Source organism: Hibiscus syriacus, unplaced genomic scaffold (genome assembly GCF_006381635.1).
Source record: "Hibiscus syriacus cultivar Baekdansim isolate YM2019G1 unplaced genomic scaffold, ASM638163v2 tig00002793_pilon, whole genome shotgun sequence".
Taxonomy (NCBI): domain Eukaryota; kingdom Viridiplantae; phylum Streptophyta; class Magnoliopsida; order Malvales; family Malvaceae; genus Hibiscus; species Hibiscus syriacus.
The window spans coordinates 540,937-554,432 of record NW_024061944.1 but is presented as its reverse complement, the minus strand read 5'-3'; the positions used below and the strand labels follow the sequence as shown (position 1 = coordinate 554,432).

Here is a 13,496-nt window from a genome sequence, read left to right as displayed (position 1 = left end):
ATTTTTTTTTTCTTTTTATTTTTTGATAATCCATTCACCTTATCACTCTCTTTTTCAAATTCCATTATCTCTTCAAATTAAGACTCCACACCAAATTCAACTTCCACGTGATTAATACAAATGCCCAACCCCTGTATCTTTGTTTCATTCGGCCGCTCGTCTCCCTTTCTTCTTCTTTTTCCTTAGCCGCACAACCAGGCCAAAGCCATCACCCCATCTATTTCCTTGCGCCGTCTCCATTCGCACTTTACACTGAACATTCTAACATCTTTATTTTCTTTTCCTCTTATCAAGAACCTATGGTGATGATGAGAAACCAATCGGGGAATCCATCTTGCCCGCCGGTCACTCTCAATGGTAGCCGTCGTCGAGTTGCTGCACCTCTGGTAATCGACATTCCGAGCAACTCTGATTTAATGCCCCAGCCTCCACCCGCTCATGTTCTCATACCCGTTGCTCGCTGTGAAGTGTGACGTAAGCATCAGTCGCGCGCGTGAACACCCACTCCCGAGCCGATACAATCCGCCTCCGCCACCTATTCTTCTACCGACTGCATGATGCCACCACAAGGTTCTATCAATCAATCTGGACCGTGGCGGAACCTGACTTCTTCATCGGCCGACCTAACATTCTACTCCATGCCTTTCGTGTCGCCTTCGACGTCGGATGTCACTCCATCGTTTTCGATAGGGGTGTAAATGAACAGAGCATTAGGTGAACTATTTGTGAATTGTTTGTATAATCTTCGTTTATGTTCATTTATGTTCGTATAATATTCGTTTATGTTCGTTTGTTATGCTAAATAAACTAACATGAACAAAAAATTTATGTTCATTTAATAAACGAACGAACACGAACATAAGTGTGTTCGGTTCGTTTATGTTCACGTACAAGCTCATTTACGAGATCGTTTATGGACTCATTTATTAACTCGTTCATTTATGTTCATGAACAAACTCGTTTACCCTATTCTCCTTTTCCTTTTATTTTCTACATTTTAAATATTGATGAAGATAAGGATTAAATATAACACATGATAAAAAGATGCATTTTAACTATGAATTTTAAGGAGTTTAAGTACCAGTGACGTAAATTTATTATTTTTCTTTAGCTTGAAATGAAATTAAAATTTGAATATATAAACGAACAATAAACAAACTCTAAAGCAACGCTAAAATGAACACTAAATGAACACTAAACGAACATATTCATGAACATGTTCATGAACATATAAACGAACACGTTAGCGGTCATTAAACGAACGCTAAACGAACATATTCATGAACATATAAAAGAACACATTCGAGGACATTAAATGAACATGTTTGTGAACAATAAATAAATGACCACAAACACTTTCAAAAATAAATAAACGAACATGAACACAATATTGAAAATTTAAACGAACACGAACCAAACACGAACACCTTCAAAAATAAATAAACGAACACAAACATAACCTTGTTCATTCAAGCTAGTTTCATTTACACCCTTAGTTTTCAGCCCACTCGACCTCACCTAAAACAACCCGAGGTAAATTTTAAGCCAGCCGATATTGAACCATTACTAATATGACATACTGTTTATGGTTTTACAAATGACTTCGTGGGCGGATTTCCGAATGATGCACCACCACAACCGGCTGTTGGCCACGCCTCCTCCTCTCGTCAAACCCGTGGCCAACACCCTCGCTCACCATCTTTTGTCGCAAATTTGGAAGAATACCCTTACATGATGCTCATGAACCCGAGCATGTTCATTCATCCGAGCGCCATCGTCGTGGCCGAAATTATTCTGTTCCTATCGACAAAGTTCTACAAGGTTATCTCGACTTTGATAATGAGGAAATTTGGCGGTTTAATAGCATTCTACACCGTAAATTTCAGGTTTGGATCGAACGGTTGATACTTTACATTTGCGTGAATCGATTATAACATATTTTGATATGATTGGCTGGAGATTATATTATGAAATTAGATGCAATACTTATTATGAATTAGTCTTTGAATTTTACTCTACATTTACATTTTTACCCAATCGTATTGTTTCAAATGACATGCAAGGTGTAATTTCTTTTAGATTGTTTAATGAATATTTTACTATGTATTTGATAGATTTCAACTTTTCTATGTGGTTCGTGATAGATGTCACGGATCATGATTTTATAACTCCTTTTGGTGAGATCCCACGGGATTTCGATACAAACATAGCTTATGAGGTACTCATTGGCTTGGCGGGTGCCACTATCGATACTCGCACCACCAAAGGGAGGCACATTCATGATCCAACTCTCCTCTACGTAACCGATTCCTAGCATACAACTACTCCAGGCGTAATGACACTACGTTCAGCTTAAGTAAAGTCAAACTATTTTTCTTGTGGAGTATGCAAACCGTTGTGAATGTAAACTTAGGCTTTTAGTTCGCCCGCGCCTTCGAGTGCATTGTGCAGTCCGATCGCCTGCTCATTCTTGTCCCTTATATTACTCACTTAGCATCTCATTTATTTCCATTGACATTTGATACTAACCAATAAGCATATGCTTTTACAAATGACCCATTGGATGTTAGGTGTTTGGACTCTATGGGACTCATCGCCGATACTTCCAATGCGACAGACATTGTTCCAACCGGCACGACTACACTATGCAATGGACCTGTTATTTGTGACTTATTTTGTTTTAGTCCTTGTTTGTCTAGTTAATCAATTTATGCTTATGTCATGTTTTCAATTATCTGCATGTCAACTGTATTTCATGTTATGACACATTATTTTGGATCTTTTCATAGTAGCCCATTTACGCATTTTTGGACTTGTTATATCTCTTTACATTATGTTAATATCTTTAATTTTGTCATGTATTCAATTATTTATTCCATTAAAATTTCAATGTATGTAATGTATGAGATTTGTTTTTATTTGTTGATTTGCGTCGTGGTTAAATTTTCACCTTCCAATTTATTATTGTTTTAATTTATTCATGCTCCTTTAATTTCTATGTTTTGATTCTAGTTGGTAGGTAGATATATAATATAAAATTTATTTTTCACTGATCGTTATTATCATTATGGTATTATTACTTATTATATCAAACATTAGCTGTAAATTTATGTTTTATTTGTCTTTCATATGTATGCGTGTATTATTATTATATATGTTGTTTCCATATTTATATATAGTTTTTCAAATGTGTACATGTGTACGTATTTTACGTATTCTATAATTTAATTCCTATAAAATATCTTTGCTTGTTAAGATTTTTTATTCGCGTATTTTTAAAGAGTATCAATCGTAGAATGGACGTGGAAAGCATCGCTTAGTCAAAGTAATGTGATCCGATACGACATTCGAACGAAATATGAACTTGAAAAATTGAATTTATTTTACTAATTATTTCGTTTTTATTTCCACTACCACGACAATATATAAGCGACTAACTACCAATTTTTTGGTGTTGTGAGGATACTTATCCTTCCCCACGTGTAATCGACTCCCGGACCTTTAAATTGAATATTTGATAACGCGGACTGATTTTTGTATAAAAAACGATTTTTCTTAAAATTGTTTTAAAAAACGATTTTAGGTATTCGGTCTACCTAACCTAAAGGTCGATGACGACTCCTGTTCAATTTAATTTAAATTAATTTAAAATCATCAATTTTTTAAATAAAGTCATAATTGTTTTTTTTTTAAATAATTATAATAAAATGCATATATAAAAGTTCAAAATAATTACCGTTCGATGTTGTTTATTCGACTAATCATAGACCCAGCCCATCTCAAGTTCAAAGGCTTTATCCTTTGCTTCATCATTTACCTTGTAGATGCTGTTTTAAGAACAACTCACATGGTTACATCTAGTTCTATCATAAGTACTTGTGTTCCGATGGAAAAGCAAATAAAATACTACGCACAGCAATGCGCGATGAATGTGAAATTTAACATAAAAAGGTACACCTTGTGCACCTCCATCTTAAAAAATTCGAGGCTCTTGCTCACTTCTTATTGTTTTGAGTACTACAATCTGCAATAAAATGGCAGTATACATTGCTAGTTCAGTGGAGGTTATTTAAACTATTCCATAAATGTTTTCGAGAAGTTGCGTTTCAGTTTGTTGTAATATGTAAGATCAAATAGTGAAGGCACTCGCACAACAAACAAGAAATCTAAACAATGTAGCAAACCCTTACTATTTCCAGAGAAGTAAGGTTTCTTTTATCAGTTTTCGAATAAGCGAGAAAGAAGTTTTCTGTTTGTCGTAATATGTAGGATCATAGAGTAGGGTCCACTCACGAACACACAACAATCCATTATCAAAACAGGATTCATGATTAAAATGATGATGCAAGCAGCAATCTTCCTAAGGTAGGAAAGAGTAACATTTTGGCAACTTCAATAACCCCTTCTCTGCATGTCATTTCGGACAGCTTCAACTTTTCAATATCTCTGTCGTCCATTCAACCATTAAATTATGTGAATGTTAAGAAGATTATTGCAAAGAGAGGAAAGTAATCAAAGATGACAGCGGGAGTGATTATAAGAAAGGTTTTTAACTCCTTTATATCCTTCGGTGTACATATTCCCTCACCAAACAGAATGTAGAAAATCAATCATGTAGCTAGACCCAGCTAGTTTCAAGTAATGGCTACGTTGACTTGAGTTGAATAATTACAGGTGAATGGTAGGTAAGGAACACAAGAAGGTGCATCACTTGTACTTCATTTTCCTTAATCCAACAGGCTACATCCACTCCACATTGTGAGAACTTACGTTTTGGCAGCTTGTTTCCCTTCTCGATTGCAGCGCCAAAGTACATCTAGATCAATTTTGACAAGTGACAGACAAATGGGAAGCGATACATTATTTACTATAAAAAAAAGGGATAAATATAGCAATGGAACTAGCAACAAAACTAGGAAAAGTTGAAGCTCAATTTGCAAGAAATGAACTTACATGGGAGATGCCAGACGGTTCAACAATGTATAATTGGGGTCCATCTCTGTCATAACCTCCGAGAATTACCCCACAACCAAAAGTCCTAAGCCAGCAGTAAAGAGCGCATAAATAGACATAACTTGCAACGCGCTCAGAGTTCTCTTACAGGAATGGGTTCAGCGTACACACTTGTTGAATAATGCAGAAAAGACTTCAAGAACTTATACACATTCTTTATTCAATCAAATAAGATAAGATACATTGGCTTTACATCACTTTGTTACATTGTTACATTGTTAAGAATAACAATCTTCAACCAACTAGCTTCTAGATCATTTCTAGAATCATCTCAAATCACCTCATGCATTAAGCATGCATGGGTGTATGTTAGAGTATGCCCAAAGACTAATCATATGATGATTGTAATAATACATTTATTTACCGATTTTATTGAATAAAGGCATTGCCACTATTATTTTCAGTTATATATATGTGTTTAACATAAACTGGAAGATAATAAAGTCCATATAATGACATAATTGTTATTATTAAAAGATCCCTAGTCAAGTATTATTATGGGCATGGACAATAATAATACGCTTAAGACTAAAATGTTATTGATTGATGACAACGAGTTATCATTGACATAGAGATGTCATAATTGATACATGATTATATTGTTAGAGAATAATGTATTGGATTGACCCACCATGAGCATATGTCTTGGATTATTATGTGACAGTCATAACATTGCTCATGGTGATGACTATATGTATGATCCTCAGACTTGAGATAAATACTATCCCAACATATATTGTTGTATGTTTTGATACAGCTAAACAAGCTCCGTAACTAGTTGCTCTATAAGGACTGTTATTGAATATATCTCAATATATGTAGTGGGTGTGTATGATTAAGATAGGATTTGTCCTTCTTACATAATAGGAAATATATCTTAGGCCACTTGATTGAGTAAGACTAGAAATGCATGGCCATGCTCGAATAAGTTGATATGAGATATCATAAACCTATTCGTTAATTAAAGTCTACTCTAGATATCAAGAAACAATAGATGTGCTATACAAGTGTGACTATTCCAAGACTTGTGCCTATTCTAGATATAAAGGACATAAGGATGTCATACATAAAAGAGTTAATCACCAAAATGATATATCGAATCATATTTTCTTGTAACTTAGGTGACAATGATATATTGCTAGATGTCACTCTTTGTATGTAATATTAGAATTGTTCTAATAATTATTGCTAACGTTACAAGAACCTACAGGGTTACACCCTAGGATTGAAACGAGCAAAGATGTACAATTTATTGTATGTTACTAAAATATATCTAGAGTTAATTAAATATATGTTTTAATAATCCCGAATATTTAATTTCAATTAATTAAATATAGATTTAATTAATTTGAAATAATAAAATCCCTAATATGATTAGGGTAACTTGGATATAAAAGGATTATTAAATTCCAATTAATTAAATATAGATTTAATTAATTTGAAATAATAAAAACCCTAATATGATTAGGGTAACTTGGCTATAAAATGGTGTGTTAGGTCTAGCAGCCGTTTTAAGAGAACACAAACCAAACCTTCAGCCGTTTTTCTCTCAAAATGGTTTTGGGGAAGAAAAATATTGCTCTCAATCGGGTGAACTGAGTAGAGGCCGAGACATGATTTCGTGGAGGCTTACGATTCGAACCGATCTACACCACCAGTATTCACTGTTGTCCTTGTTGTTTTTCAAGGAACCCGCTGTAAGTATTCGCATCCCTTCCTCCCGATTTCAGGTTTTCGTACTTGGATCGTTGGTGATACCGTCGAGTTTTGTTTCTGCTGCTGCGCCATGGGGTGCGCTGACGGTCCCAACAGTGTATACACGAGCATACATAGAACTGGTTATCACGAGCATGCAGTAACTCACAATATTCTTCCCGCTTCTTCTTGCCTTCAGCAATCAAACAAACATTAGCTTATCACGAAAGCTAGCAAAGGTTGCTTTTGACAAAGGCTTGGTCAAGCCATCTACAACTTGATAGCTGCTGGAACATAACTCACAAAAAGTTAGTTTGTAACAACTTTTTCTCAAACAAAATACACATCTAAGTCCACATGCTTGGACTGCGAGTGATACACTGGATTAGCATTAACGCAATTGCACTTGTATTATCACACCATATCATTGCCTGCTTATACCTTGGCACCTTCAAGTTAGCAAGCAAAGCATCAACCCATGCTACTTCTGCTGCAGCATCTGCAAGACTTCTATATTCAGCTTCCAAGGTTGATCGCGACACCACCTTTTGTTTCTTTGCACTCCACGACACAAGATTTTCTCCAATAAAAACACAGTGACCAGACATTGACCGCCTATCATCAGTACAGCCACCCCAATCAGCATCTGAGAAGGTTGAGACTTGCAATTTGCCTGGTACAAACTCAAGACCATAGTTTAATGTTCATGCTAGATAACACAAATATGTTTAGCATCTAACAAATGTTGCTCTCTAGGAGCATATATATGGGCCACCTTGTTCACACTAAAGGTAATATTAGGCGTTGTGTGACACACATAAACAACCCCCCACTAAACTGCGAAACTCTCGAGCATCAGCAAACAAGTGCCCTTTATCCTTGTTCAGCTTGGAGGAAGCTACCATAGGAGTAAAAGTAAATGAAGCCTTGACCATATTTTCCTTCTCAAGTAGTTCCAAGATATACTGCTTTAAGCTAAGAACCAACAGTTGACCACATCGTTTGACTTCAATGCCTAAGAAATAGTGTTAGCTCATCTAGGTCTATTAAGGTAAAATGATTTTTTAAGAGCAAAAACATCTTCCCAATTCCACTCGATGACTGTCATGTGACTATTATGTCATCAACATAGACCAAAACATATGTTGACATTTCATCTTCTGTTAAAACAATATGAAGCAGACTACCTTTCGATTTAGCATGCCAATTTCGTGGTGCTTGGCGCAGTCCATAGAGAGTTTTTTGCAGTTTGCAAACCAGCCTACCACCATCATGAGAGTATTACTCAAAACTAAGTGGTTGTTGCATGAAGACATCTCATTCAAATCACCATGAAGAAATGCATTATTGACATCTACCTGTATCAATGACCACCCTCCAGAAGCAGCAAGAGCAAGTATAACATTCAATGTGGAGAACCGATCAATAGGGCTGAATGTTTCCTTGAAATCTTGCCCAGGTACCTGAGAGTATCCCTTTGCCACCAGACGCGCCTTATACCTTTGCACAGACCCGTCAGAATTACGCTTTATCTTAAAAAGCCACTTGCAGCCAACAGTGGTTCGCCCCTCAAGTAGCTGCACAAGTGACCACATGCCATTACTCTGAAAAGTAGTAAGTTCAGCATGAACAATTGCCTTCTATTCTTTGGACTTCATAGTTTCATTAATAGATATAAGAAGAGAATCATCCAAGGAGCTAACAAAAACCTTGGGCTTAAAGATCCCACACTTGCTTCTAGTTAGCATGGGATACTGATTTGCAGAGGTTACATTATGCTCAAGAGAAAACTACATGTGACCACTAGACAAGTCTTCAGGTATTGCAGTTGGCAACTGTGTAGGCTCAAGATTAATAGGTTCAACTGTGATGCCTTGAATTGCTAAGTTATCATCACAACCTTGAATACTGGAACTTGCACCATCTTGACTAATAGAATCTTCATGAGCATGGGAAGACGTGTTAGGATGTATCGAAGAGTCAACCATAACCCTTGTGTTCACACGTTCAGACACAACCTGTAAGGGTGCTGATCGCCATACATGAGTATTAGAAATACATGCAGATTGTTGTTTTTCTGCAAAAGGAAATACATTCTCATCAAATTTGACATGTCTTGAAATATACACTCGACCATCCTGACCAAGACATTGAAAACCACAATGCTGTGAATTGTACCCTAAAACAAGTAGAGTGCAAAACGAAGCACTAACTTATGCTGCTAAAAGGGTCTTAAATAGGGGAAACAACAACAACCAAATACTCGTAGTGTCTTGTAGTCTGGCTTGGATCCAAACAACTTTTCAAATGGAGAAATATTACCTAACACCCTTGTAGGTAAACGATTTATCAAATGTGTTGTTGTAGCCCCAACATAGGACCAAAATGAAATGGAAGAGCCGCTTGAGCTAGTAACACAAGAGCTAGCTCGACCAAATGACGGTGTTTACGTTCTACAACACCATTCAGTTCAGAAGTACGAGGACATGTAATTCGATGAGAGATGCCTGTACGAGTCAGTTCACAAGACAATGCCTATACTCACATCCCCAATCACTCTACGCCAATTTAATGGACAAGGAAAATTGAGTGGCAACCATTGTTTGAAATAATCAAAATGCATCAAGAGCCTGAGACTTATTCTTTAGCATATATATACCCAGGTATAACGTGTACATGCATCTAAAAATTACACGCAATATCAATAACCACAGGAAGAAATATGTGCAGCACCCCAAAGATCAGTAAAGATAAGTTGAAATGGAAGATTATACACCGTAGTAGAAGAATCAAAGGGCATCTTGTGACTTTCCCCCATGCAACAAGCAACACAACTTGTATTAAGATTGTTTGAAATGTTAACATTGATCGAATTACACACATCCTTCAAGGTATGAAAAGCAGGATATCCTAATCTCCTATGCCAAAGCTCAAACACACTGGAATGAACAACATTATGAACTTCAGCTTTATTACATTAAGAAATTTAGACTCCATAGAAAATGTATAAAGACCTTCACGTTGCTGCCCTCGAGGCACCACTACACCAGTCATTTCATCTCGAAAAAAACATTCATCAGCATGAAACTCTAAGAAGAACTTGTTATCCCTAGTTAGCTTGGGCACCGAAAGTAAATGCTTTATTTTTTGGGTATATGCAAAAGATCACTCAATATTAATGCTTGAGAAGAAGCATGTAAAATAGATGTACCAATCGAGTTTACCCCTAGTGACACACCATTACCCACTAGAAGGTTACCTAGTCCAGTAAACTCGGAAGAACTCATCATCTTGGAGGCATCTGGGGTTGCATTATGGGTCGCTCCCGAATCAACAACCCAATGCTCACCTGAAACTACATATGCTTGGGGTTGATTAGAAACAGACATGCCAAACTTAGCACTGCAGCAAGAACAACCTGATGAATCAAGTATGGCACAATTAGCAGTACTAGACTCATCCCTCGACCGTGATGAACTAGAAGGCGCATTGACACCAGGAAAGTCTCGATCAAACCTATACCAACACCGATCAATAGAATGTTTATTTTTACCACAGAGCTGACATTGGAGACGAGCACGACCTCGACCACGTCCTCCAGACCGACCCCCTCGAATTGACTCAGTTGTGCCAGCTACAGATCTCCCTTGAACAACATAAGCGTTCATTGGAAAGTTCTCAGGCTGAGAATCAAACCCAGTAATCTGTGTTTCAGCATCAACCAACATAGAGTAAACATTATCTAATGAGAGGGATTCACGAGTTGTGGTAATCACTGCCATGAACGACTGATACTCCCGTGGTAAGCCTTTAAGAATGCTCACAATATGCTCGACTTGAGACACCAGACTTCCTTAAGAAGCTAGGGCATCGTATATCTCTTTAACTCGGGTGAGATAAACCCGGACTGAATCATCACATTTCTTCATAGACTGTAGTTTGTAATGTAGATTCATGATTGTAGTTGTAGATCGATTTGCAAAGAACTGCAGAATCGTATTCCAAATGGCGGCAGTTGACTCAATACCAACGAATTGTGGCAACATTAGAGCACTAATCGTGGATAGAAGCCAGAACACAAGCGCACTGTCTTGCGCTATAAAGTCTTCATGAGCTTCATTGGCTATTGTTTCACCATGCTCATTGACAACTATCTCCGGCGGAATTGGTAAGGAGTCATTTAGCAACCGTTCAAGACGGTGACTGCGAACTGTAAGCAGGACATGTTGCTTCCACAAAAGGAAGTTCATCTCGTCAAGCACTACATTTACACGTTTTTCGGTAAACGTCCAAGCTTGCGAGGAGGAAGAATAAGCAAATAGCACCATCACAGCTATCAGAATGCTCCAGGACCGAAATTGAATGATACAATGTTCAATAACGCAGAAAAGACTTCAAGAACTTATACACATTCTTTATTCAATCAAATAAGATGAAGATACATTGGCTTTACTTCAACTTATATAGCCTTTACAATGCTAAAACTGCTTAACAACATTTTGTTACATTGTTAAGAATAACAACCTTCAACCAACTATCATCTAGATCATTTCTAGAATCATCTCAAATCACCTCATGCATAAGCATGCATGGGTGTATACGAGCATGCATGGAACTGGTTATCACGAGCATGCAGTAACTCTCAATAACACTACACCAGTGTCAACAAAATAAACTTTCAATTAGATGAGCATATGACAATAGGATTAAAGCTGATTTAGGGAGTTGATAGTACAGAAAAGAAAGAAAAACCTTTGATAATTAGTAGCTTCAGACTTAGCTCGGGCCACAATTTGTCTGTCTTCAGCAGGTAATCCAGCCACTGCCTAAAAAATATAGTATTGCGTATAATATGGATGAGAGAGCGAGAGACTAAGAATTCAAATCTAGCGTTGAAAAATATCAATGTGGCTAAAGATGCAAATATACAATGAATTGAAGTTAAAAAATGGGGGGAGAGGGGATATTAGAGCATAGCATTCCGGAAAAACGATGAGCGGAATGGATTCTACGATTAGACCCAGACAACATTATCTTTGACGCTATCAGCTTCTCCACTCCCTTGAAAAAAATAATGTTCATTTTTATCGAAAGTTAAGTTTAATTTCAAAATAAGCAATCAAAGAAAAAGAAGTATACCATAACGATCCCATCTTTGCATTTTATTCCAATTACAGTTCTGAAAAATAAGAGAATTGAGAATCTAATTGACATAAAAGACGTATACTTAGTTATTAGTGAAAAATAAGTAGAACGAACCGCTATTATCGATGGCCTTGGCGGCGTACTTGATCTGAAAAACTCGGCTGTCGGGAGAGAAAGTTGTAACGGAGAGATCGTAACCAGTTCCTATGTTGCTCATCTTTCTTCTCGCTGCTGCTTTCTCCTACTTCCAAAACTTTGCTCTTTCTTCTTTGTTGCTCGGCCTTAGTTAAAGTAAGTAAATGACAAATTTATTACTCCTATGAGTTCCCAGTTTTCTTTGTTCTCAAGTCCATGCTATGGGGAGCGGAAGTCAAACGTAATTTGAAAAATCAATTTTTCTGATTTCACCTTGCACAAATTAACTTTGAATTGTAATTTCAAAGACTCACTTGATTTAGAAAAAATTTAAGTTCAAATCGAATTGTAAAATATAACTTGAATATTAACTCGAATAACTCAAAATTTTTAATAATTAATGTATTGATTTTTAACTTTAAATCGAATCAATTCAATTTCTTATTGTAAAATAGATCTCATCAACTCGATTTGATCAACTCGAATAATTTGATTTGACGGGTCTTCTTCGGCCTATGAAGTTTGCTGGACCAGCCCAAACCTAATTACTCTTTGCTTCAGGCCCTTAGCGTCCTCAAAATCGCAATGATGCAAATATAGTCCTAAACCGTTGAGTTTTAAACTTTTTTATTAGTCACGTAGAATATTGTTGTTGTTTTTTTCCTTCCCGGTTTCCCGAGTTTGTCCGGTCATCTTAATTGATTCGTATCGTATATTTAATTTTAGTGGGTGAACATCTCAATAAGAATTTTCTACATACATAGAGACTCGAACTCAAGACTTACTTAAACGATATCAAGTTGCTTACCAATTAAACAAAGCCCACTGATATTGTTGGCGTCCACTGATATTGTTGGTGTTCTCTAAATGAAAAATATAAAAATTATTAGGTGAAAATACTAAGTAGTCCATGTCCCTCTAAATCATAAATCATAAAGTGAACCCTTTTTTAAGAATAACATAAATCAATCTAGTTCTCATGATATTTTCTTTGAAATGTAATTACAATACCTAAATTAAACAAGATAGTTGTTTAATTAATCGCTGCAGTAATTACAGAGAAAAAACTTTAACATATAACAATTTTCTTAAATCCTGGCTTAAACATCAAACATGATAGAATGATGAATAACATTAGTGTTGTTTTAAATGTGCATGATGCATGTAAGCAACAATATCCTTGCACGAATGAATCCAAAATCTATTTATAATTATATTTCCTCGAGAAGTAATATACATTCAAGAGATAATTAACAATTGTTTCTCCAAACATCAATATATTTAGAATGATAGGCTTATACTTTTGTCATCCGTAAATGTAATCATATTAGTAGTTAAGAATGCTAAAGGAAAGCCTCATCTCCCATTTTTTAATCTAATTTTTAATATCTTTGTGTTTTTTTTCTTTTCTTTGATTCTTGTTTAACCAGCAACGACATTAATCTTAATATTGGTGGTAGATAGTCGGAGACTATTATTATTTTATTTTTTATATTATGTCTTTTATT

At 36.1% G+C, this 13,496-nt stretch overlaps 1 pseudogene; it reads right to left on the bottom strand.

Moving 5' to 3' along the window:
* Positions 1-1,591: 1,591 nt before the first annotated feature.
* LOC120149401 lies at positions 1,592-12,103 on the bottom strand (annotated as a pseudogene).
* Positions 12,104-13,496: the final 1,393 nt, after the last annotated feature.